Below are 27442 nucleotides of genomic sequence, written 5' to 3'. Positions count from 1 at the left end.
CCCAGACAAAGCTCTCAATACATAATTGGTGTTGTTGAATAGGTAATTCAATACATAATAGCTAATTGGGGGGGGGGGGGGGGGCAGAAGCAAATATAGTAACCTATAAGAGAAACCAAATAGATGTGTATCTACTATATTAGTTTAGTATTGCTGCTTTGACAAATTACCACAAATTTAGTGCTTAAAACAACACAAGTTTTTTTTGCCTTACAGTTCTGGAGCTCAGAAGTCCTAAAATCAAGGTGTTGACAGGGATTCTTCTGGAGGCTCTAGGGGAGAATATTTCCTTGCCTTTTTCAGCCTCTAGAGGCCACCCACATTCTTTGCTTGTGGCCCCTTCCTTCACCTTCAAAGGCAGCAGTGTATTGTCTTCAAATCTCTTCTCCCTCCTCCTCCCCCTAGTTCCATTTTTCCTGATTGCATGGTCCCCTCCCTCCCCCTCTCCCACTCTGACATTCCAGCTTCCTTGTTATAATGACCTCTTATGTTTACACTGAGCATACCAGATTATTCAGGATAGTCCACCTATTTCAAAAATTTTAACACAATCACATCTGCAAAGTCCCATTTCACCATATAAGATAACATATTTCAAAGGTTCCTGGATTAGGGTGTGGGCACTGATGCGGGGGTGGAGGGGAGATCCTTAGTCTGTTTACCATACTTAGGGTATAATGTGCCACAGAAGAAGGGCACTTCATTTCAATCTCTAAAAAGGTTTATAGAGATTATTGTTGACCTAAAGTCTAGGAACATAAACGGATAAAAAAAGAAAGACTTTGGGGTGTTTGGGTGGCTCAGTCCGTTAAGTGTCCAACTGGATTTCAGCTCAAGTGATGATCTCACAGTTCTTGTTGGAGTTAAAGTCGGGCTCTGGGTTGAGAGCATGAGTCTGAGTGTGATTTTCTGTCTCTGTCTCAATTTGTCCCACCCCATTTGCGTTCTCTCTCTCTCAAAAATAAACAAACATTAAAAAAAGACTTGTTGGCACAGGAAACAACATGAGCATAAGTAAAAAGACAGGAAAGAGCAGAGCTTGTCTGAATACTTCAAGAGGCTTGTTAGGATTTGAATGTGGAACAAAACAGATAAAATTAGGAAGCGAGTTCTGAACAATAAAAATTGTGAAAAAGGCTGTGGCAACCATTTCATGGAGAGTCTTGTATGATTTGCTAAGTAGTTTGGACTTTATCTCATAGGCACTTTTAACCAAGAAAGGACCTAAGCAGCCGAAAATGTTTCAATGTGTTCTCTTTGCACGTGGAATAAAGTTTAAAATTCTTAACATGGTGCCATATTGGTCCCCTTTTGGAGTCGGTTAAAGCCCATAAACCCCTTCTCAGAATAATAATTTTAAATACATAAAGTACATAAGATTACAAAGAAAACGAGTGTTATTGAAATAAAAAGTTCTACCCATCCACCCATTCGGAATCTATGGATCCCAGGTTACAACCACCCAAAGATCTGGGTTCTGTCTCTCTCTCACTCTTGTTCTCTCTCTCCCTCCATCTTGAGTTCAAAACTCCAAAAGCAATGGTCTTTTCTCTGATCTATCAAAATATGAAGTTCCTCCTGCCTTAGGTTCTCGCCAAACTATTCCTTTCATTTTTGGTGTTTTTCTTCTCCCCAGACTCTTCCCCCCACATGCCTGGACAACTCTTACTTTGTTTGAATGTTAATTTATTAGGAATATTTATATGATCCTCAGACTAGAATAAATCTTCCCTTACAATATAATATCATTCAGTAATTTTCCTCTACTCTATACATATTCTATAGTTATTTATGTGATTGTTTACTAATGCCTGTTTCACTGACCAGTTACTAATTTCCATGAGTACAGGAGCCATTATCTTTATTGCCAATGTCTAGCTCAATGTCTGGCACATAGCAGACACTGAATTTTTTTTTAAATATTTTTTTTATTTTAAAAGTTTTAGATTTACAGAAAAATTATGAAGATAGAGTTACCATATACCCAATAGCCAGTTTCTTCTATTATTAATATCTTACATTTGTATGGCTCATTTCTCACAATTAATGAGTAAATATTGACACACTATTATTAACTAAAGCCTATACTTTATTCAGGTTTTCCATTTTTATCTACTGCTGTTTTTCTATTTCAGGATCCCATCCAGGATATCACATTACATTTAGTCTAGTCATTATGTCTCCTTAGTCTCCCCTTGGCTGTGACTATTTCTCAGTCTTGCCTTCCAATGGATAATCTTGAGAGGTTTGAGGAGTACTGCTCAAATATTTGTAGAATATCTCTTATTGGGATTTGTCTGATTATTTTCCCATGATTAAACTGGGGTTATGGGTTTGGAGGAGGAAGACCACAAAAGTAAAGTGTCATTTTTATTACATCATTTCAAAGGTGCATAGATGACTTACCCCTACTGATAGTAACCTGGATCACTTAGCTAAGAGAGTGTTTGTAGGTTTCTCCACCGTAAAGTTACTCTCTTTTTTCACCCTTTGCATGCTATATTTTGTATACAACACTTTTGGAAGGAAGTCACTATGCACAGCCAACACATAAGGAGAAGGGGTTTATGCTTTACCTCCTTGAAGTTGGAGTACCTACACAAAATATATGGATTTTTTTTTTTCCTGCATGAGAAACTTGTCTGTTCTCATCTGTTTATTTATTCAAACATTTATATCAATATTAGTTCATGATTATTTATTTTACACTTTGTGTTATAATCCAATACTACCTTATTTGTCTTTTTGCTCAAATTGTTTCAGCTTTGACCATGGGGAGCCTTTTTAGTTGGCTCCTGTGTCCCTCCTTACTTTCTGTCATGAGAAGATGCTTGAAGTTCATCATGTGTACTTCCTGCCCCAGACCTGGAATTGGCTATTTTCTGAGGAGCCCTGGTTCCTTTTACTGGAGAACCAGATTAGAAACTAAGATCTTGGCACTAGGTATGCTCATCACTATTGGGGGGCGGGGGGTGGTCATTGCTTCTAGACTCTCTCAGCTGACAGAACAAAGAAGTACATTTGTATACTAACCCACTTTTATACATATTTCCATAAATCTTTCCATATGTGACCATATGTATCTATATGGAGCTAAACATGAGTTCATAGTCATATCTCCAACTCTGATCCATTACCACACAATCATTCTGGTCCCCTTCCACCCTTGTTTTCTGTAACAAGAAACCCAGGTCACTACCTCTGCCATACATTAACTTAGCTGTTAAATTCCCTCATACATAAAACAGTGATTTCAGAATTGTTAACCCATACACTCACGGGAAACAACTTCATTAACTACATTACAGTGCTTATATACAGTTCCTTTCACCTTTAAGCCTACAAATTCCAATCATTTCCAAAATTATTGTCAGCACCTTTTTCCTTTACCTGCTTTAGCATGGTTGTTTCACATATTTGTAATATAGTTAGATTCTTTTGCCAGTGTGCATTCACTCTGGGACTTCCCTGACCTCCTAAAGGATTTTAAAATTTGCATCTACTAATTATGTTATCAAACAAATGATATCACCATCCTAAAGTGTCTTCTGTGCTTCGCATGTTCAACTCTTTCTTCTTCCCAACCTTTGAACTCCCAACAAACACTATCTTCTCTATAGTTTCACCTTTCCCAGAATGTCATGTATGTGAAATCATTTACTATGTAACCTTTTTAGTTAGCTTTTTTAGAGTAGCTTTTTTTCACTTAGCAAACATATCTAAGATTCATCCATGCCTTTGCAAGGTTTGAAAACTCATTCCTTGTGATCTCTGACTAGTGTTCCATTGTATGGACGTGCCACAGTTTGTTGATCCATTCACCTGTTGAGGGACATCTTGATTTCTTCCAGTTTTTTTGCTAATTGTGAATACAGGTGTCATAAACATACTTATGTAGATTTTTATGTTGACATAAAATTTCACATTAGCTGTGTAAAACACCTGATGGCATCATTTCCAGATTGTGTGGTAAGACTGTATTTAGTTTGGTAAGAAACTGCTGAACTGTCTTCCAAAGTGTCTATTCTTCTATGCAGTTTTCAGTGAGTTATGAAGAGGTCATTCTGGTGGCAGTGTGCAGGTGTTAATAGGATTAAAACTGGATGTTAAATTTAGTCAAGAGACTGCTACAATGGTTCTGGCCAGAGATAATGAATGTCTGGAAAAAGAGCAGCTGGGACAATAGAGGGCCGTGTCACGGCCTTGGAGAGTTAAGGATAGAGAGTCCACAGGATCTGGCCGCTAATTGGATATGAGATATTGATGATGTATGGGAGCTCCCAGGTGTCTGGTTCGGATAACTTAGTAAATGGGAATAGAGCAGAGGGCACTTCAGGAGGACTGGAGACTTGGGGAAATTGTGACTACATGAGTCTGGAGTTTCTGTGGCAGTTATCAGGGGAAACGTCTAGAAGGCAGTTGTACACCTAAGTCCTGAGCTCAAAAATAACACCTTTTTATCAAGATAGAAAGAAATACATTTTCTCACAGTTGTAAAGAGACCTGTAGTAAATTCTAACTTGGTAAACTGTCAACTTTGGTTTAAGAGCCATCATTTCCATTAAATTTAAATATTTTGTGCAACGTATTTGTCTGTTGAGTGACAGTGGCTTCAAAATGAAGATAGATATCTGCATCACCATCCTTGTATATCTGGTTGTTAAATTATTCTACCTGCCAGCCTGGATAACTCAACCTCTATTTATCAACTATATTCTGAATATTCCCTTAGATTACCAATATTTTGTGTTTTAGAATCACAAAAGAGTTTGGAGACCAACCACTTGTTCTTGAATATAAACTTAATTGTGTATGCAGTTGAACTTAGTCAGTTTAATTGCTATTATCTTGCCATGTGTTCTTGTTTCTTATTTTTAAAAAGCAAGTTCTTTTATTTAAAAAAAAAAAAAAAAGCAACACTTATTGTGATCCAGAGGAATAAGTTGTTCTAAACCCTGGGATGAAGGAAATATTGCATTTCTTTATTTTTCTAAATCTAATAAAATCGAACTCCAATTCTCTGCCCACAAAAATTGGCAGTTCAGTTCCAGTGTCAGTGATTTTTTGGGATTCTCTCTCTCTCTCTGGGGGCATATTAGATCCTACAAAATGGGAATAAGACTTGGTCTCAGGTTTTAGAGTTTACTGCTGCATTCAGCTTTGCAGATGCCTTTGAAGGCTGGAAAAAGATGACAGTTCTTCAGTGGCTCTAGTCCTTTGTGGTAAGCTTAGTCACTAGAGACCTTTACCAAGGCAGAGAAGTTGGTTCACAGAATTCAAAGGCTCCTGACTCTTCTGCATCTGGACATCTCAGACAAGTACCCTCCAGAAGGCTTTTTATCACCATCGCTCTTGTGTCTTTTCCATTACTGGGATATACAACTACATAGAAGTTAAATTATTCCTTTCTATATCTTATACCTTCAAAGTACAAACTTCTGTTCCCTTTGCCCTTCCAGAGAATTACCTTAATTATTTGAATAGATGTAGACCAAGAATTCTAACTTCTGTTGACCAGAACTTGAAAGTAAATGAGTAAAGTTGTCCAGGTATAAGACTGACAAGTTAGGGACCATATACCCTGTCTATAGGGTGCAGCATATCCAAAACATACCAAGTCTTTCGGTTCAACAAGAGAAACCAAGAAGACACTCACTTAGGGGAATTTCCTCAAGTTTCAAAACTTAGTGACTCTTTTAAAATAATTCAAAATGCCCCTCAGATCAAACCCAAAAATCTTGTAATCAACAGGCAATAATTTTGAAACTTTTAAAAAAGATCTTCTGAATTCATGTATATGTTTAGGAAACACAAATTCTTTCTGGAAAATTCTCCTTTCTAATCCTAGAATTTAATTTGTTTTAATGTCTATTTATTTCTGAGAGACAGAGCATGTGTGCACAGGAGAGGAACAGAGAGGGGGAGAATTCGAAGCAGGCTCCAGGCTCTGAGCTGTCAGCACAGAATTCGAACTCACCGCCTGGGCTGAATTCAGACGCTTAACCAACTGAGCCACCCAGGCACCCCTCTAGTCCTAGAATTTAAAAAACAAAAGATAATTACTCCTGACTGGAGTTAAGGGGAATTGACCATACCTCAGAAACAACAGTGGGTGAAAAGATACAAAAAATCAGTTGTATTTTTTTCTAATGAGTCTTCAACAGGAAGACGTCATTGGAAGTTAAATTGTCAACCTTGTTACATTACATTTTACAATGCTTCATATACATGACCTAATTTGGACATATGAATGATAAATATCTGTGTTAGAACATAAGGCATTTGGATTAACACTGAATCTTTGGTTTCTCTTCTACTGATTCTTTTCCCAGTGATTTGCCCAGTGAGTTTGATAACTATTCCAATAATTGATGGGTTAGTAAAAAGAAGGAGGTAGATGATCCATTTACTATTTCCTGCTTTTATAGCAAGATGATTCAGTAATACATTTCTGTTTGAAACTATATAACCTTTGATAATTGTGTGAGTGTGAATGTGTGTGTGTGTGTGTGTGTGTCTGTTCCTGTGTGTCTGTGTGTGCATCTGTGTATGAAAATATTTGGTCCTGACTACTTATCTTGGTCTGTTTGGGCTGTTGTTCAGTCTAATCACCTTAGACTAGGTACCTTATAAACAACAAAAATTTATTTCTCACAAGTTTAGAGGCTGGGAAGTCCAAAACCAAGGTGCTGGCAGATCCAATGTCTGGTGAGAACCTGCTTCCAGGTACATAGATGGCCACCTACTCTTGGTGTCCTCACATAATGAAAAGCAATGAGCTCTGTGAGGCCTCTTTTAAGGGCACCAATCCCATTCATGAAGACTCCACTTTATGACCTAATCACATCCCAAAGGTCCCACTTCCAACTCCTATCACTTTGGAGGTTAGGATTTCAACATATGAATTGGAGGTGGGGGAACACACAAACATTCAGTCTAGAGTACTATTGAACCATTTTATGAAAATCATTCAGAGCACAAGCATAAATCCAATCATAGAACTCTTATAGCAAGGAGGCCTTTGCAAAATGAAGGTGCCTTTCTCATGGTTAGTGACGGAGACTTTTCTTCCCATTTCAGTTTGGGAAGGCAGGGCTTCTTACTTATTGAAATAAATTGGTAACTCTGTATCTTAAATTTCCAGAAAGTAAAAACTCACTCAAATTTACCATGATTGTAAAAAGACTCGCAGCAAATCACTATGCACTTTGTCTCCTTGAAATACAAAGAGCTCCATGCTTACTATTCAACGCAGTATGATTCTGAATGACAGTCAACCCTGGGAGGACCACCATATTTCATACTCAGAGGCCTCCTGCACTCAATGGTATGCAGAGTACATTCATTTCCTCATCATCTAATCAACTCTGTTAGGATTTTACCCTACTTCACCTCTGTGGTATTTCCCCCCTGAACCCATGATCTTATTCTGATCATGAGAAAAATATCAGAAAACTCAAACTGAAGGACATTACACAAAATGTAAAACCAGTATTCTTTGAAACTGTCAAGGTCATGAAAAAACCAAGGGTAAATGGAGAAAGTGCCACAAGCCAGAAGAGATTAAGAAAATATGGGAATTAACTGCAATGTGGTATCCCAGATGGGATCCTGGTACAGAGAAAGGACATTCGTAGGAACACATGAGAAATTCAGGTAAAATCTATAGTTTAAGTAATAACAATGTATCACTGTTTTGGCAAATGTGCCATGGTTGTACGAGACATTAACAGTAGAGGAAAACAGGTAAAAAATAATGGGAATTCTCTATAATGTCTTTGTAATATTTTGTAAATATATAATTACTTCAAAATGAAAAAATTATTTGAAGTAAAACAAAATTTGTTTAAATGGTGCTAAAGTTAACTTCCTGAATATCCTGTCTAATTTAGCTTTTTCAGTCAAGCAACTTACTAACAGGTTTTGGACATCCAACACAGTTCCACCTAAGATTTGTTTTCCATCTCCTTGCAGCCCTAAGAGGGTCTGTCCCAAGTCAGTATATCTGTCAGGAAGGAATCTTTTGGTTGCAAGTGACAGAAATTTCAATTCAAATCAACAAACAAAAATGGGAATTTCTCAGTTTATACAGGTGAAAATCCAGTGTTGTACAGGCCCTGGACAAAAAGGAATATTGTCACCAGTTCTTTCTAATCTCTTAGCCCTCCATTCTGTCTGTAACTTCATCCTGAAGCCCTTTATCATGACTGTTCGAAACCCCAGGCTTATACCCTCTGAGTTCAAGTTCACCAGAAAAGAGACTATGCCCCTTTTCCAAGAGTTGGAACAAAATTTAATTCCTCCTCATTGATTCTGATTGGATCATGTGCCCAACGACAAACATATCACTGTAACTAGAGAATGCAATGTTTTGATTGCCAGACTTGAGCTACAAGTCCAACCCCCAACTGAGGGTGGAGCTAACTCCCTGTACATTCTTGAGCTGATAGTGGCTTGTTTCTTAAAGGGAAAGGCAAGCATTGTTACAAGGAGCTGACTGAAGGGACATAGGAAAGCAAAAAGAACAGACATCTACTTTTCCTACAGTGCATTTCCCTTAAAATAAGCTGCTTTTTCCGACTTCCATTCCTGCTCATAACCAGTGATTTTCTATAGAGAGGGAGGTAGCCCTGCTTTTTCTATGCCCTTCTCATGTCCACCTGTAACTCACTCACCATAGCGTCAGGATCTACTCTGGGTTTATCTGCCCTAGGAAGCTGGTAAACCTTCCTTCACTCTGGTCACATTTTTCCCTTCCCCTGCCTACTCTTTAATTCATTTGTAGTATTAGAAGTTGGTGTTATATGCAGTATTAACCATCCCTTTGTAGGCATGGTTTTATAGTCCTACAAAGCAACAACATGTTCCCTACTATGGGGTGGAAACTGCTGTTTTTTGATTAGTGGCTCCAGTTTTTCTCTAGAAAAACTTGAACTATTTCTCAATCTCATTCTCTGTCTGAGACCTGATCAAAGGAAAAGAACGTCAGAGTTTCTTATTGTTTTGTGTCAGGAAGGCTTTGATGCTTGATGGCCTTTCATCTAAGAGTGTTTTTTCTGCCCATAATTTTTTACTTTGGCTTACTTCAGTTCATTTGGGTCACTTGAGCAAACCATGATCACATATCATTCACAGATACCCAGACCAAGAGTTGGGGTTTGGGAGAGGAAAGCAGAATGGGCATTTCCATCACTTGGTGGATCATGTGTAGTGGTCACTGTCTTGTGTGTGTGTTTGCATGTGTGTGTGTGTGTGTGTGTGTGTGCCTTAACCACATCCTTTGAGCACTCACTGTTCTTACACTCTGATGACTCCTACTGAAAGTACCTGGAACTGTCTTCCAGAAGGTTCTCTTCAACCATAGGCAGATACTTGACTCACATTTGGGGTAGGCCAAAATTACCAGGAAGTTAATGCTCTCTGAAATAAAAACCTCAACAAATCATTAGAATTGGTAGATAAATAACACTATCTGTTGCTCCTCATGGTCTTTCTATGAAGAAATTGCATTAAGCCTTTGAGTGAGGACAGAAAATCATCTCATCCCTGGGGACCAAGTAAAAGATTATTGCTTTTGGGGGAGAGTAGAAACATTGCTGTCTGGGATGTGGAACAGAGACACAGATCAATTGCTCCTAAAGGAAATATAGCAGCAAAAACCCTCTGCTCCTGGGGGTAGGGCAGAAAAACATCTTGGTGGCAGGATCCTGCACCATTAAGCAGAAGCTAGCTACCATGAGGTTGGGGCAGATAACTCCACCCTACCCAAGACCAGGCACAGATACAAGGCAGAGCTTGGCAGCAAAAGGGAGGGCAGGCAAGAATGCTGAAAAAGCAGGCAAGATATAAAAAGCCTGCCTGATTCAGGAAAAGAGAACTCTTTCCATATATGCTATGATACCAGCAGTGAATAGCAAGCAAAAGCAGTCAACCACATACAAGAGCACAGAGAGAGAGTCCATCTTTGGTACAGGCAAAGAGATTGCTAAAGCTGAGGATAGAGCAGGAACACAGAGGAAAACCTTTCAGTACACTAAGCTCTGCTTTAAGTACAAAATAAGAGCAACTAAACTCTGGAGAAATTCGAAGCCTATGGTGAACAGGTGAAAATAGCAACAACAAAACCCAAACCCAGCTTAACCCCTGGCTAGTTGACTTAACCCCACACACTAAGGCCCTGACAAAAGAGGTAAGCAAATTTCTAGGTGTGGATACTATTTAACTCAATCTCTTCTATTATATACACAATATCTGGTAATTAATTTACAAAAAGAAAAAGAACGAAATTAAATTAAGTGATAAAGCGGTCAATACAATCAGATTCAGAGATGACCCAAAATTTGAAACCACCAGCCAACAACATTGAAACAACTCTACTCAATATGTGAAAGGATCTGACGGAATAGGTGGCAACTTTCAAGAACATACAAAGAATTCCAAGAGACAGAAATTACTAAAAAATAGATACGAATTGAAATGTTACAAATAAAAAACAAAATATCAAAGATAGAGAATTCCATTGACTGGTTTATCAGCAGGCTGTAAAGAAATAAGAAATCGGCAAACTTAGAGGTCCATCAATAGAAATTATTCAAAATGAGACACAAGGAGGAAAAGAAGAGGAAGAAGAGGAAGAAGAAGAAGAAGAAGAAGAAGAAGAACAACAACAACAACAACAACAACAACAGAACATCCAAAAGCTGAGCACAATATTAAATTTCTAACACACCTGAAAATGGAATCTCAGAGGAAACAAAATGGAGCAGAAAAAATATTTGAAGAAATGTCTTCAAATTTTCTAAAATTAGTAACAAACAACAGGTCAAAGGTCTAAGATGCCCAGAGACCCTCAAGCAGGGTGAACAGCAACAAACACGCAAATATCCACACCACTGATCAAACTGCTATAAACCAAAGACACAGAGAAATTTTTGTAGGCAGCAGAAGCAAAAAGAAACGTGGTCAGCATATCTGTATAACAAGAAACATTATAGAAAGTTCTTTACATGCAAGGAATATGATACCAAATGGAAATTTAGATCCATCAAACCACCCACCCACCAAAAGGAGAGAATCATAAATAGTAAAATGAAGGGTATACATAAAAAATTTTAATATTTTGAAAGATAACTTAATTTTTAATATTTTAATTTAATTTTAATAATTTAATTTAATTTTAATATTTTAAAAGATAATTGATTAAGACAAAAATGGGCAAACTTTTTCTGTAAAAGACCCAATAGTATTTTAGGCTTTGTAGACCATATGGGTTGTCTGTGGCATAATCTACTTTCTGGTTGTTATTGTTTATATAACTCACTACAAATATAAACATCGTTCTTAGCTCACAAGCTGTATAAAAATAGACCATGAGCAGGATTTGGACTGCAGACCATATTTTGCTGCCCCCTGATATAAATCAAAATAGTAACTATAGTGAGCCATGTGTAGAAGTACAATGTATGGCAACAATAAAATGAGAGGGGGAAGTAGATGAGAGGGAGAAAAGGGTATACAAGATTCTTATACTTTGGAAGCTGTATAATGAGTGTGCCTGGGTGGCTCAGTCCATTAAGCATCAGAATCTTAGGTTTGGCTCAGGTCCTGATCTCACGGTTCCTGAGTTTGAGCCCCACATTGGGCTCTGTGCTGGCAGGATGGAGCTTGCTCGGGATTCTCTCTCTCCTTCTCTCTCTGCCCCTCCCTGGCTCTCTCTCTTTCTCACTCTCTTAATAAGTAAATAAATAAATAAATAAATAAATAAACAAACAAACTTAAAAAAAAGAAATTGTATAATGGTAGAAGGTAGACTATGATAAGTTAAAGATGTATAGTGTAAATCCTAAAACAATAACAAAAAATATTTTAAAATGGACATAAAATGGAACTATGAAAAAATATTTAAATATTAAAAAAGAACAAAAAACAGATAAATAAATGAAAAGATTGTAGATTTAACAACTATGTCAATAATTATATTGAATATGAATTGTCTAAATGCCTTTAACTATTAAGAAGTAAAGATTATTAAATTGAATTAGAAAGCAGTATCCAGTTATATGCTATGTTATATAAGAAACTCACATAAAATAAAAAGACATATGTAGTTTAAAAGTATAATGAAAAAAGATATACCATGCAAATCTATTTTTTTTTAAAATTGTACTGGCTGTATTAATATCAGACAAGATCAATCTTAGAACAAGTAATACTATCAAAGGTGAGGAACATTATATCATGATGAAAAGGTCAATTATCGAGAAACCATATACCTCTAAATATGTACGTATCAACAAAGAGCCCAAATACATGAGGCAATAACAGAATTGAAAGGAAAAATAAACAAATCCACAATGATAATTGGAGACTTTAACACTCCTCCTTCAGTAATCAATAGAACAAGGAGATTTTAAAAATCGATAAAGATCTGGAACAACAGTATCAATCAGTTCAACATAATTGCCATTTATAGGACCCTCCACCTAATAGTAACAGCAGAATACACATTCATTCCAAGTGCACATGGAACATTCACCAAGACAGACCATACCTGGGCCATAAAACAAATCTCAAAATAATGAAAAGAATTAGAATTATACCAAGTGTAGTATCTGACCCCTATAGAATTTGATTAGAAATCAGTAACAGAAAGCTACCTAGAAATCCCTAAATATTTGGAAATTAAACTACACGCTTCTACACAACTCCTAGGTCAAAGAAAAAGACACAGAGAAAATTAGAAAATATTTTGAATTGAATGAAAATGAAACCAAAACATGTCAGAATCTGTGGGAGGCTGCTATAACAAATATTTTTGAGTTGATACTAGGGGCCAAGCCCTATTTTGAATAGTGGCAATATACCAGTCTGGTAAAACAATGATTCAGGGAGACGGCAATAATTTCATCAAAAGCTACTGGTAGCGTCAGGGAAGATGAGGACTGAAATTTGGTCAGTGCACTTGGTAGCACAGAGGCCAGTGGTTACCTGCATGGGAGCAGTTCGTGTAGAGCAGAGACACCTGGCTGGGAGAAATGGGTGGACAGGAATCGGCTGAGCTGAACACTAATTCAAGGCACTTTTCTGCAGCAAAGGAACAAGAGAAAGGATGGTATGCAGTAAGGGAAGTGGAGTAAGGAAAAGGCTTTGTTCTTTTTTTGTTGTTTTGTCTTTTACTTTTTTTTTTTTTAAGAGAGAGAGCACTCTCTTAGCACTTTACTTTTTTTCTTTTTTTAGGAGTGTGAGCAGGGGAGAGGCAGAGGTACAAAGAGAGAAAGAAAGAATCTTAAGCAGACCTCCCTCTCAATGTGGAGCCCAAGGCAGGGCTCGATTCTGATCCCACCGCTCTGGGATCATGATCTGAAATCCTACCATTCTGGGATCATGAGCTGAGCCGAAACCAAGAGTCAAGCACTCAACTGACTGAGTCACTCATGTGCCCCTGGTTTGTCCTTTAAAGGGGAAGAACTAACACCATGTTTGCCTTCTAATAGGCATGATCTAATAGACAGCTAATAATTGATGATATAGGAGAGAGAGGGAAGACATACTGGACTGACATTCTCCCCCAGGAGAGCGGGGACGGTTATCATACAAAAGCACATATCAAGCAAAATCTTAGCCCAGAACTCAGAGGCCTGCAGCGAGGAGTAAAAGAAATAAGGCATGAAGAATGGTTGTTTCCAGCATTTAGAAAATGCTCAACAAATGTTAGCCATTACTACTTCTTATTAACTTTGTCGTTGTTGTTTTTACTATCAATTTTTCTACATCTTATTTTTCTCATCTATAAAAAGATGCTGGCATATATTTCTAAAGGGCTACCCAGTTCTAACAGGCTGTGAGATGAAATTACTCAAGAAGCTGCACATGATGTCTGAAGAGGACCTAATCTCCGCACCGAGATCACATGTGGTCACTGGGTAATATGGGTAAATCACATGTGGTCACTGGGCAAATAAAATGAAACCCATACATAACTTCAATAGATACAACCATATGTTCAAACTTAATGACGTGCACACGGAAGAATCGTAATACCACTGGGCCTGTTGCTGCAGTAGGAAAACAGTGAAGGAAAAATTCCCCTAACACCTGAGTCTTTAAGACTCTCCAAAAGCAATTGAGTCGTGCAACTTCCATTGTGGACTGGGTTGCTATGTAAACTGTGCTCCAGAAGGCATTTAAAGACTTAGCATAAGTGGCTCGAGGTTTAATCTTTTAATTCCATTGCTCCATAAGTTCCTTGTAGGTTCAGTGAACAAGGAATTTAGATATAATATTAGAAACCCATTTTCAGGAAAGGGCTTAGGCATGGAAAAAATGTGCTGCATTTTAGTACACAAAAGACACCACAGACTAATCTCTAGATTTACTCAGTCGAAGGGTAATTCTCGCGCAGGAATCCCACTGAAAAGGCTCCTGCTTACACAGTAAATTGTCTGCAGTGTACTTCTTCCTGCACCATCAACCCTCCTCTCCCAGCACCTCCAAAGGCCTCCTTTATTAAAGGGCTCGTGTAGATGGAATATGTTCACAAACACGTCAATTTGGGTCATTTGCTCCCTGATGAAAGCCCCGATTCATTGTGAAACATTATGTGCCACTTATGGACTTGGGGACATTTGCACTTTAGAACAGTAGAAAGAGTCACATGACCACATGATCAAATGCAGTGTGGATGCTCAAACCACTTGTCACCTAGCCAAGCAGAATGAAGGCCAAGCAGTGTACAACATGGAGAAAGAGTGTCAGGAAAAACAAGTCACAATTTATCCAGCCTGAAAATCCAGTGCTAGTTTACATATATCAGATTTCATTTTATTTGTCACGAGTCACTTGAGGGCAAGACACATTTTATATTTGAGCTTCAAGGAACTGCTGAATTTGCTCTTCTCACTCTCTCCCTCCTCCCCTTGGGAACTTGATGAGTTATGAAATAGTTGTGATAGTCCTTGACATTTTTCTGAAATCACTTACTAGATTTTTTTTTTTTTGGTTTTTAATTTCTTGTTACATTAACTATTTAGTAACTCTAGACAATTGAACAAGGATTCATGTGGCTAGGAAGCCATGAGTTAAGTCACCGGGACAGAGGAGGTGGTAGTGAGCTTGCAGCTAACACATGGTGTCCCAAATTTCTTGTTTGGACAAAGAAGGTAATTACCTTTTCTTACATTTTTCTATCTGGAACATCCAGACAATGATAATCCCTTCAAAGGAATGTTGCAAGAATTAGTAAACTACTCTAAAATCCCTTAGTGCTTCTAGACAACAAATTCCACCCTTATTATTTTACGTTATCATAAATCCTATGTTTTATTTTGATAATGGCACTGTCAGGGACTTTTCTTCTTTACCCTCTAGTTTTAGGTGTCTAGGTATTTAAGAATAGAAAAGAAAAGAAATACTCATCTGAAGTTGCAGTCAGAGAAAAAGCACAAGAAAAGCATTTTAGATGTAGTAAAGCAATTTTACTATGAGTGTCATCAAGGTATAAAGGAGAGAGACAAATTGTGGCATGTTTTATCACTTCAAGATAATTAAGCCAATTTTCACTGATGCTTATAAAAGTTTGACACTGAAACAAGAAAACTCTTTTAAAGTCAAGTTTTCTACTAGAACCTTTACTATCTGTATTCTGCTATGACAAGAATGGAGTTTTCATCTCCTTTTTCCTCCCTTGGCTCGGACTTGCCTAATCTTGGTGACTACATGCGTTCAGGTTGCCAGATTTAGCAAATAAATATACAGGACACCTAGCTAAATGAGAAAGTCAGGTAAAGAAATAATTTTTAGTATAGGTGTGTCCCATGCAATATTTGGGACATACTTGAACTAAAAAATCATTGTGGTTTATGTGAAATTCAAATGTAACTAGGCTACTTCTATTTTATCTGCCAAACCTGAACATGCTGAGATTTTATTTTTTTAATGTTTATTTATTTTGAAGGAGAGAGAGAATGAGTGGGGGCAAGGGGCAGAAGGAGAGAGAGAGAGAGAGAATTCCAAGCAAGTTCTGAGCTGTCATGGGGCCTGATCCCATGAACCGTGAGATCATGACCTGAGCAATATCAAGAGTCAGAGACTTGACCAACTGAGCCACCCAGGCACCTCATGCTGGGATTTTCTAATAGACCTGTGGGAAAGCGGGTCATTAGGGTTTGTCAGAGTTAAGGAGACTAGGGCTGGATGTCTCCTCTGAGAAACAGGAGTCACCGCACCTGAAGGTTATAGTTACCCTTGGGGAAACCTGACTTGCTTGGTACCAATATACAAGACAGGAGAGTTGGGGGGTATGGGGCCGTGGAGGCATGGAGGAAAGCAGAAAAGGTGGAGCTTTGTTCATCTCTTGCTCATGCTCAGGTATGTGATCTCACACAGGATCAATGCTAGAATCTGGGGAACAGAGGTCCAGGGACTCACCTGGGAATTCTCGCCTTGAACAGCAGAACAATTTCAGACTTTAGCTTCTGTCCTGATTCTCATAGAGATGGAAAGCTTTTAGTTCTTGCAGCTATATGGAGCTAGGACAGGAGGAAGGGGATGATGCACAAATGTTCTCACATTGTAAATTTCAGCGAGGGATTGTTACTATGCTCATATCACGTGTGATATTTCACCAATAAAAAAAATAAAGATTAAAAGTACTGGCTTTCAGCTTTGCATCTTGGGTACATCTTCCAACTGTGAGACTGAGTTGTGTGAACTCCCTGAACTCAAGCCCCTCATCTGTAAAGTAAAGGTCATAATACTACTTCACAAGGATGTGGAGAGGAGTAAACAAGTAATCCCTAAAATTTTTAATACCATGTCTGCCATAGAGTAAGATCTCAGTAAATAGTACCTCCGTGTTATAATAAACTTCTATGAGGGTCAAGTTCTTAATTTGAACTGATTATTACACAAGAGGCTTGTTCTAGTCGTGGGCTTAATGGTATTCATTGACAATGTCTGATGAAAAATCCAAAGCTAGTGTTAGACTGGCCCTTAATCATTATCATCCTATTAGGGCAAAAAAAGCCATTCGAGTCCAATGATTACACTTTCTGTTATTTAAACTACAACTCCCTAATGACTAACAAGAGAAACCTTCTCTAATGAATGAACTCTAAATGAAGAAAATCCTTCAACTCAATATAGGTATTTATATTGATTAAAATGAGCTATTTCATTGATTCTTCAATAACATTATGTCCAACGTCAATACTACATGCTCATAATATTATGTGAATCTTTTGACACCTCTTGGGTTTCAAGAGTCAGCACATGTAGAACATGTTCTCACATGTTCTTACCCTGGTTGCACAGAGGTATCATCTGCAGGGCTTTTTTAAAAAGCAAAAACAAAAACAAATGAGAAAAGGCACCTCTTCCAGACCAACTTAGATACATGAACATCAATATGTTTTAGGAACTGTCTGATTTTAACAAGAAGTCAGTTTGAAGATATTGGGTAGAGAAAGAACACAAACTTTTGAGTCTTCCCAAGTTGACCTGAAACCCTGGGCTCCGTATTTGTCAGCTATGCTGCCTTGTACACTTGACTAATTTCTCACATCAGTTCTAAGGATCTGTGGAGTTCCTACAAAAATGGAAGTTACCATCTAGAGTTTATATAAAGAAGGTGGTCTCCTGTAGACGTCTCCATCCAACCAGAGCATTCCTTCTTTCCATTCAAAGAGACAGGCAAGTTACATCGTAATAATTCCAAATATTTCCAGTATTTTTCTTCCTTGACTTTTTTTTATTGCATGCTTGGAATCTAGTTCTTGCTGAAAAATGATTTTGTAGTTGTATTATAAACGTTTTTCACATTGCTTTGATATCTTGGCATTTTCCAGAGCTGTTTCTGAAGGATGGACATGAAGTGGTACAAACTTTTATTTGAAGAAATTTAAATTTAAATAGAACACTATCGTTATTATTTCCGTATGCTTCCTGCCTTTGGTCTTATAGCCGAAGAATTTCTCCTGCTGTGCACTGCTTACCAAAGAGCTTGCATTTTCTCTTAAGCTCAAATTCCCAAAATTTGGAAGTTGATTCTAATACTTATTGTTTTATTTTATTGTAGTCTCCCTTGCTAAAATTGCTGTTTAATACATATTTGTTTTAAATTTTTAATCAATTTTGATATCAGAATATTTTTTGCAAGGGCACCTGGATGGCTTAGTCGGTCAGGTCATAATAACTGCCTGTGAGTTTGAGCCCGAGTCAAGCTCTTGGCTGACAGCTTAGAGCCTGGAGCCCGCTTCAGATCCTGTGTCCCCTTCTCTCTCTGCCCCTCTCCTGCTCATGATCTGTCTCTTTCTCTCTCTCTCTCTCAAAAATAAACAAACATTTAAAAATTTTTTAAAAATAAAAGAATATTTTTGCAATTCTCCATGCAGCCCTTGAGGTTCTGGTGCCAAACAAAGGTGTCACATGGTTAGGGTTAGAAATCCAATTTCCAGGGCACTGGGTGGCTCAGTTAGTTAAGCTTCTGACTTTAGCTCAGGTCATGACCTTGTAGTTCATGAGTTCAAGCCCTGCATCAGGCTCTGTGCTGACAGCTCGGAGCCTGGAGCCTGCATCAGATTCTGTATCTCCCTCTCTCTCTTTCTCTCTGCCTCTTTCCTGTTAATGTTGTCTCTCTCTTTCAAAAATAAATAAACGTTAAAATTTTTTTTAAAAAATCCAATTTCCAACAGCCTTAGAGATAAACGGATGTAAAGGTTGTAAACAGAGTTGATATTCAAAATACTTAGAAACCAGCTCTGCAACATAAAACTAGTAAAATTAAAAAGAGTCCCCCCTTATTTTTTCAAATGTAGCCATATTTACAGTAAAACTACTTTAGGTTTATTTATTTCTTTTGAGAAAGAGAAAGAATCCCAAGCAGGCTCTGTGGTGTTAGCAAGGAACCCTACATGCGGCTCAAACTCACAAACTGTGAGATCACGAACTGAGCTGAAACCAAGAGTTGAACACTTAACCGACTGAGCCACCCAGGTGCCCCTATGGTAAAACTATTTTTAATCAAGTAACATGAGAGATACCACAAATTATTCATTAAGTCATTACGAGAATCTCCAAATCATTTATGGATTATCAAGAGTATCTTTTTTTCTCATTTTGTGTTTGTATTTTTCCTTGTTTGCTTGACGTGGCTGTCACTAGCTATATGACAACCTCATCTGAGTCATAATTGGACTTCAAAAATTTATCAAACTCCTCCAATGGCTTCTCCATTAGGTAGATTGTCATTAAGTCTCAGGAAAAAGAGATTTTTTTCTTTTTTTAAAGTTTGTGTATTGATTTGAGGGGGGAGGGGGCAATGAGAGAGAGAGAAAGAGAGAGAGAGTGAGAAAGCGGGAGAGAGAGAGAGAGAGAGAGAGAATCCCAAGCAGGCTCCATAACGGTAGCACAGAGCCTGATGCGAGACTCGAACTCATGAACTGATAGATCATGACCTGAGCTGAAACCAAGAGTCAGACACTTAATCATCTGAGCCACCCAAGTGCCTCGAGATTTTTCTTAATATTAAGATTATTGTCCATGGCACCCTCCTACACTGTTGGTGGGAATGTAAACTGATGCAGCCCCTCTGGAAAACAGTGTGGAGGTTCCTCAGAAAATTAACAATGGAACTCTCCTATGACCCAGAAATAGCACTGCTAGGAATTTACCCAAGGGATATAGGAGTACTGACACATAGGAGCACATGTACCCATTGCAATGTTCATAGCATCACTCTCAACAATAGCCAAAACATGGAAAGAGCTTAAGTGTCCATCAACGGACGAATGGATCAAGATGTGGTTTATCTATACAATGGAATACTACATGGCAATGAGAAAGAATGAAATCTGGCCATGTGTAGCAACATGGATGGACCTTGAGGGTGTTATGTTGAGCGAAATAAGTCAGGCAGAGAAGGACAGCTACCATATGTTTGCACGTATAGGAGGATTAGGAGGAACTTAAGGGAGGACCATGGGGGAAAAGAAGGGGTGAAATGGTGGGGGAAAGGGAGAGAGGCAAACCATGAGAGGCTCTTGAATGCTGAGAACAAACTGAGGGCTGGTGGGTGTAGGGGGGGAGGTGGAGTGATAGGCATGGAGGAGGGCACTTGTTGGGATGAGCACTGGGTGTTGTTGGAAACCAACTTGACAATAAACTATTTATTAAAAAATTAAATTAAAATTAAATTAAATAAAAAAAAGATTATTGTCCATGGGGCTGAGTCTCACAGCCTCAAATTTTCACATTTTAAGAATATTTTTTAAATACTTATATAAGAAACAGTTAATGTCTCATTAATTATTGTTGTAACTTTAATGCCTTGATTTAAAAGCTTTCCAAAAAGTTGTCTCATTTTGATAGATAAAGATTTTGCAATAACTAAAAACATAATTACAGATCATCATGATCCTTTCATTTCAAACTCACTTTTAAAAAATTCCATTAAACATTTGTACTTGCTCACTTTTTTCTTTTAAATAAAGTTTTTAGTTTGGAATAATTTTTGATTTGCAGGATAGTTGCAAAGCTAAGACAGATCTCATATAACCTTCCCCCAGTTTCCCTTAATATTAACATCTTATATAATCGTGTTCCATTTGTCAAAAACAAGAAATTAACATTGGTAAAATACTATTTTACCAAACTATAGATTTTATTTGGATTTCACTGGTACAAGTCGAGTCCCCTTTCACTATCAATTCCACATTCCTCCATAAAGGTAACTATAATTATCAGTTCCATTTGTGTGTATATTATCATATTATATACATATAGAAAGACCTACAGAAATATAGTTTTGCTCTGGGGTTTTGCTGGACTTTTTTTTTTTTTTTTTCCACAGAAAGGTTATTGAATTGTTCAAGTTTTCTTCACTCAAAGTCATGTTGTCCAGAAGCAAATGGGTTTTATTTGTTATCTGTCCCCCAGAGGCCTTAGAGGTGAGAAGTTTCACTGTCTATATCCAGCAACTTATGGCTTTTGTTTCACATGAAAGAGGGTACAAGAAAATTAGCAGTGCTTCACAGCTGGTAACCAATCACATCCTGCAAATTGATGCCCCTGAGGGGGGCTTTTGCCAGTTTTCTTCCCTACCCCTAGTTTTTCTCATGAGCTCCTAGAGAAGGCCTGTGGGAAAGACCTTCAAAGTGAGTGTGAACTCCCCTTATGTCTGGGCCTTCCAGGTATTTTAAATTGATATGCTGGCCTACATTTGCCTTTAGGAGTTTATAAAAATTGTAGCCAATTTTTTCTTACTTCTTTGGTGGCTACTTCTTCCTCCCACGTTCCGCCAAAGGTGAAATATTTCATGTGTATTCATGTGTGCTGCCTCTGAGACCAGCCCTCTGATAGCTTCTAGAAAAATTATGATTGAATAGATCATTTGACCTCTTTAGACTTCTATTCATTGCTAGGCAGGAAGTGAAATTTTCTTATGACTTTTACATTTTAAATGAAATTTGAGAATTGGGTGGATCATTCATATACATATTATTCTTTTTAATTGTGGCATTGAATTCTAGAATAGGATGTATCATGGCCCAAATGTGTTTATCCCAAACGGTTCAAATAAAGAGAGTTTAATGAAGGACTATTCACAGAGATGTGGACAGGTTTAGGGGAACAGGCAATGTTCTGCAGGATTCTAGTATTTGTATTCCTAGATATATGTGGAAACAGGGACATCATAAACATAAAACAAGTGAGTCAGCTGTTGACTGGATTTCATTTATATCAAGGCAGTTGATATAATGAAATAAGAACCCTTCGTCAGGTTTCTCTAGAGAAACGGAACCAATAGGATGTGTACGTATATGGAGAAATTTACTATAAGGAATCAGCTCATGCAGTGACGGAGGCTGACAAACCCCCACATGTGCTGGGTGAGTCTGCAGGTTGGAGTCATCTTATGCTTTTGTTCCGCTCTGAGTCCAAGGACCTGAGAACTTGGAGAAACCATAGTGTAGTTCCAGTCCAGTGGCTGGCAAATGTGAGACCCAGACAGAACAAATGTTTCAGTTTGAGTACAGATACAGAAAGAAAGCCAATGTTCTAGTTTGAAGGCCCACAGGCAGGAAGAATTCTCAGCCTATTTATCCTATTTAACCCTTCCACTGAGTGGATGGAGCCCACTCATAGTGGGAAGAGCAATTTGTTTTACTCAGTCTCTTGATTTAAATGTTAATCTCATCCAAAAACATCCTTACAGAAATACCCAGAATGCTTGACCAAATATCTGGGCACCCTATGGACCAGTCCAGTGGAAACATATAATTAACTATCACGACAAGGAATAGGCCAGCTGCTCATTTTAATTCGTGAGGCACTTTTTCTTTGAGAATTGTTATTCTTTCCAATCTAAGAGCTGGTGATGACATCCTATTTGGGTAATATGTGCATGTGTGCACACCAGGTTATGTGTATGTAATATATAACATATATGCACACATACATAGCTACAGTTTTTTACAGGAAACACAAGATCTCTGCATCAGATAATGAACCATTTATCATTCACTGAGCGTCTCAGCCATGAGCTTCAATCCCCATTGAGCAATTCAATGAGGGGCTGATATCACCCTGAACATGCAGTGGAATTTCACCACAGGAAAGGAACCCTTAAATTATGAAACTCAGAGCTTTTATAGGTTGCTCACACATTTGTTCATCTTCCCCTCCAGAGTGGGAGAGAGACCTTTACTCTGGAATGTAAACAAGTTGTCTCTGGAGAGGATGCAGAAAGGTCTTTACCTTTGCTTCACTATCCTAGAGTTTAAAAAAAAAAAAAAAATGGTGCCAAGAAAAGTTTTTTAAAACATGGTGCCAGTGGAGTTAAGTCTATAATTTCTCCAGAGCAATACACTGTCTGGAACTTCCAAGGCATGTTTGCCTTTCAAACTTTAAATGCAATAATGTTTCCTGATTTCCTCAGAGTGATTATTAATTACTAAGATTTCAGTTCAGTTGGCAAAATAATCATCTGTAAGATGCTAGAGATCTTTATGAAAATCATAAATAAAGATGTTTTTTCTTCAGTTAGTTTTCCTAATCCTTTTCCCCATTGATGAGCACCGAATGTAGATGGCCTTTAGAGGTTCATTTGATTTCTTTCAATAGCTTAGCTGAGAGCTGGCTTAGTGGGACTGAGCCAGCAGAAGGATAGCAAAGCTTTTGGTTGATGTCAACATTCTTGGTAGACAAGGCTGTTCCCAGGGTCCAATATGCACCCTCTCTAGGGCTTTATTTTTATTTTATTTATTTATTTTTTTGGTGCCTAGAGGTTCTTTGAAAGATATATTTACGGCAACTTAGAAAACTTAGATGTTCCCCACCCTTCCTAGGCTAACCTACAAATAGGTACTACGGTGTGGGGGTAGGACTCATTTTTGTTCTTAGAGTGCTCTTTGACTGCCAGCCAAGGCAGGTACTTCTCTGCTGGGATCTTATTCATGGTAGATACGGAATATTTATGCCAGGAATGTTCTGTGGAATAGTTGAGAAGTCAGGGTTGCAGGCTTTTGCTACTTCTCTGTTTTTAAGTTTTTTTCTCCCCATGAACACAGTTTTATATCTGGTCTGTGCATTGCAAGTTGTATATAACCAAAACTACTTGGCATGACAGTAAATAGTGCAGATCTGTATATTTTAAATGTCAAAGTAAGCTTTTTCTTTGTTTTTCCTAGTACCTGTTCCTGGGAGGCATTTCCTTGTGAACAGAGAGCCCATATTCTTCCTCTTCAGGCTGAAACTGCTTCATTGTACATACCCTAAATTGAAGTACTGAAATTACTGTTCCCGCTGATATTCTCATTGAAATACTTTGTCATTTAGTTTTCATCAGTTTCTAGAAGTTTCCATGAGTGAGAATTCATCCTTTTGATTGTCTAGTTTTGTGGGGTATGATTTTTTTAAGTATAAAGATTTTCTTCTTTGTGATTACAATTAATAGCTATCAGTCTAAATGCTCTAGAGATAACTGAAACACAGATTCCTGTATCATCCCTCAGACTTAGTATTCTTCTAACAGAAAATATACTTAATGTGCTCGCTTCAGCAGCACATATACTAGAAAATATACTTAAAATGCTAATGCACTCACTGAGCAGGTGGTGTTTGATAGCATTACAAAGAAGTATCATGATAATCACATCTACCCAGTAGAAAAGAGGAAAGCCTGCTTTTCATTTTATATCCCAAAGTGGAAGCTATTTTTTCTGTGAAAAGGAAAGGTTTATACATTTTTTCCACAGTGGCAGCCAGAGCAAAGGGACTAACTTAAGTTTAGAGCACGAAGGCAACTTGCCCAGGACCACAGAAAGCTCAGCACAACAGAACAGATGTTGTGAAAGACAGAATCTCTCAAACAGAAAGAGAAGCTAGACCTGGGTCCCAGCCGCATATGCACAGACACATTTGCAGAATATTTGAAGAAAGACTAGCCCCTTTAACAATAATCTTCAGCTTCAGGAAGCCCATGGAATAATAATATTCCTCTTGGTTGCTAACCTCTAGTACAGTGGCTGGGTCATGAAGGGACTTAACAAGTATCAGCTGAATGAAAGAATGAATGAACAAATGAATGAATGAGCCTTAATATATGGCCCAAGGGGAGCTGGCTTCTCAAGAGAGATTATTCCAAATTCCTTACCTTTCCTAGGCTACATGTTTGGTAGCCTCATTCTTAGTGATAAAGTAAACTTCACCATTCACCTACTCTTCCAAAAACAAGTAGGCCATCATTGATCCCTTATTACTAGCCCAGAACCAGGGGTAGAAAGACCTTGGATTGATAGTATTGCTCTAGGAAGGCCATAGAAAATACTGGAGGACCAATTGGTTGGGGTGAGTTAATACAACTAAGTGATTCATGACTAAGGCTGTAGGAACATTCTAGACTCTGGCTAAACTTCTACTGCTATAGTTGAGCCATTCTGAGATTAAAATGTTGGCCCTGGCAGCAATGAGTAAGGCACCCTCCCATAAGAAGTATATGTATATGCGCGTATGGGTAGTTGGGACATAATTGTTGCTATCATTTCCATTGAGTTGCAAGCCATACCACTCTTGAGTACCTGGTATTCTCCCTCACCTTCCTGAAGGCACTGGTTTCTCCTAGTTTAAGATTTTTATTGAGTGCTATCTAGGTGCCAGGTACTATTCTAGGCTATTTCTAAGGGGTTTGCAATCTTGTGTAGTGGGATAGATGAGATCATATCAGTTAATGACAAATCCCATGAAGAAAATTTAGAAAGGATAGAGAATAACAAGTGGAATAACAATAAGGAATAACATTAAATAAAGTGGTTAGAGAAGCCTTCTTAAGCTGGTGACATTAGGACTCAGATTTGAATGGTGAGGAGACATCCATGGAAATGAATCTTAGATGAGAGATTAGGTAGCACCAGGCCTGAGATGGAAACAGCCTTCTAAAATGCCTCTGACTGCACTACTTTTCCTCTACATGCACCCAGCACCCAGCACTGTCTCCAGCCAAAGCTCACTAGTGCTCCACCGGCTTCCGGGATTCTTTTCCATGACACCCATCCTCTCAGCCACAGAATCCACTCACAGGCGAAGTGTTCCAACAGGAAGTGAAGAGTTCCCTCATGTTAGGAGCACATAAGTGTGCCCATCAGACAGTTGCTTTCCTCTCAGAGCTTGACCCTTCTGTAAAAATATAGTGAGAGGCTGGCACTTTCCTGGATTTCCTGGATGCTAACTGCTGTCCATTCTGCATCACATTGGAGTCTCACAACCCCTTTGAAATTGTTTCTATTGTTGATTCCCTTTACTGATAAGGAAAGTAGGAGAGAAAAAAGGCTAAATAATGTCAAGAGCTCAGAATAGTAAGTGGATGGGGCTGACATGGAAAGCCATGAAAGCTGATTCCAGTGTGCATCTTTTAACTGCCACATAATTCTCTCGTGAGTGAAGCCTGGGGAAAGGTTCCTTCAATACTCCCTTCCTCCCATGGGAACCCAGGTTCTCTTTCAGTGCCCCTAATTCCACTGCCCTTAATTCCAGATCTTCCAAATCATGTCTCGGAAGTTGGGTTTTCACTAAAACATAATCTTATTCATATCTAGAAGGATGTTGTGCCATGTATTTAACTACTGTCTCTCAGATTCAAATCCAGTCTTCTGCATTCTTCTCTGGTATGCTGGGACTCTGATTCAGAAAAACATTTCCTCCAAACAACTTTGCCACCCGATTCTGCCAACAGGAGGCACTAAGCAGTAGACTGCAACCATCACTGTCAGAATACCCTGAGAACAACTGCAGACTAGAGATGACTGAGCCTAAACCTTGACAATAGTTTTCAAGTGGTCTGGGGAGCCTAGATATCACTATTTAACATCCTTCATAGGTCATTCTAACACCCCAATAAGTGTCAGATCCACTGCACCAGAGGGAGATTGAAAAGCAAGAGAAGGGGGAAAGGGACTTCCTTCTGTCCATTTGTTCGATGTTCCTGATGACATGGCCCCAACACTGGCACTTGGCCTCGACAGCATCAGTGGTTTCAGTGTCCAGCCAGGCAACTACACATCGTAGATGAGGCATCCCCTGTCAGGAGGGGCAGACCCAGCCACAGCACAACATCCAGTTGCTTGTGAGCGCTAATGGTTCCAACTGGGGTTCTGTGTTAGCTTTTCCACCTTTCATACTCTCTTAACAGATAATCTCCTCAAAGAAGGAACTCAGACTACTGCTCCTACATTCTAGGGATATAAAGCCTTATCTGCCTCTGTCCTTACCTTGGCCTGTCTCAACCCACCTCATCTTTACAGCATTTAAGACACCAGTTTCTCCAACAGTGATAGAAATCACTTACAAGGGGCATGTCTGCCCAGGTTGTTTCCACTTGGACTCTTGGAGAATCTAGTCCCTTCCTCATTCCATGGGGACTAGAAATTACTAAGAATCAATAAGACAGGTAGCAAATAAGAGTGTTGACCCAGAAGAGGGAAAATTGCTGAGAACTGGGTGGTCAGAGAAGGCTTCATGGAATGGAGGCTTCAGCTGGGTCTTGTAGGGGTAAGTGGTGTTGATAGGTGGGAGAAGGGCATTCCAGGCCATAGGAAATAAAGGGGAAGATTTGGAACAAAGGCAGGATGAAAATGTTGTCTTCTGAGGCCAATCATCAGATGAGTTTGATAGATGTATGAGTGGGATGAGAAAAGGAGGGATAGAGGGCGTAGGGTAGGAAAGGTTAAGAGTGTGCAGCTCAAAAAGGGCTCCAAATTTCACGCTAAAAGGTGAGACTTTATTCTGTGAGAAAGCATATGAAATTTTCGTGAGTTCCACAACTAAACCAACTCCCTTAACAAAAACAACAGAATATGGTTAATGCAATCAGTAAAAAAAAAAATCCAAACATCTTACCATTGTTTCCAAGACCCTATGTGATCTGCCTACCTCCTCCCCAAGGTCATCTCTC

This window comes from Crocuta crocuta, unplaced genomic scaffold (assembly GCF_008692635.1).
Source record: "Crocuta crocuta isolate KB4526 unplaced genomic scaffold, BGI_CrCroc_1.0 scaffold153, whole genome shotgun sequence".
NCBI classification, from domain to species: Eukaryota; Metazoa; Chordata; class Mammalia; order Carnivora; family Hyaenidae; genus Crocuta; species Crocuta crocuta.
The sequence above is the reverse complement of the archived record's forward strand: the minus strand, read 5'-3'. Positions refer to the sequence as shown.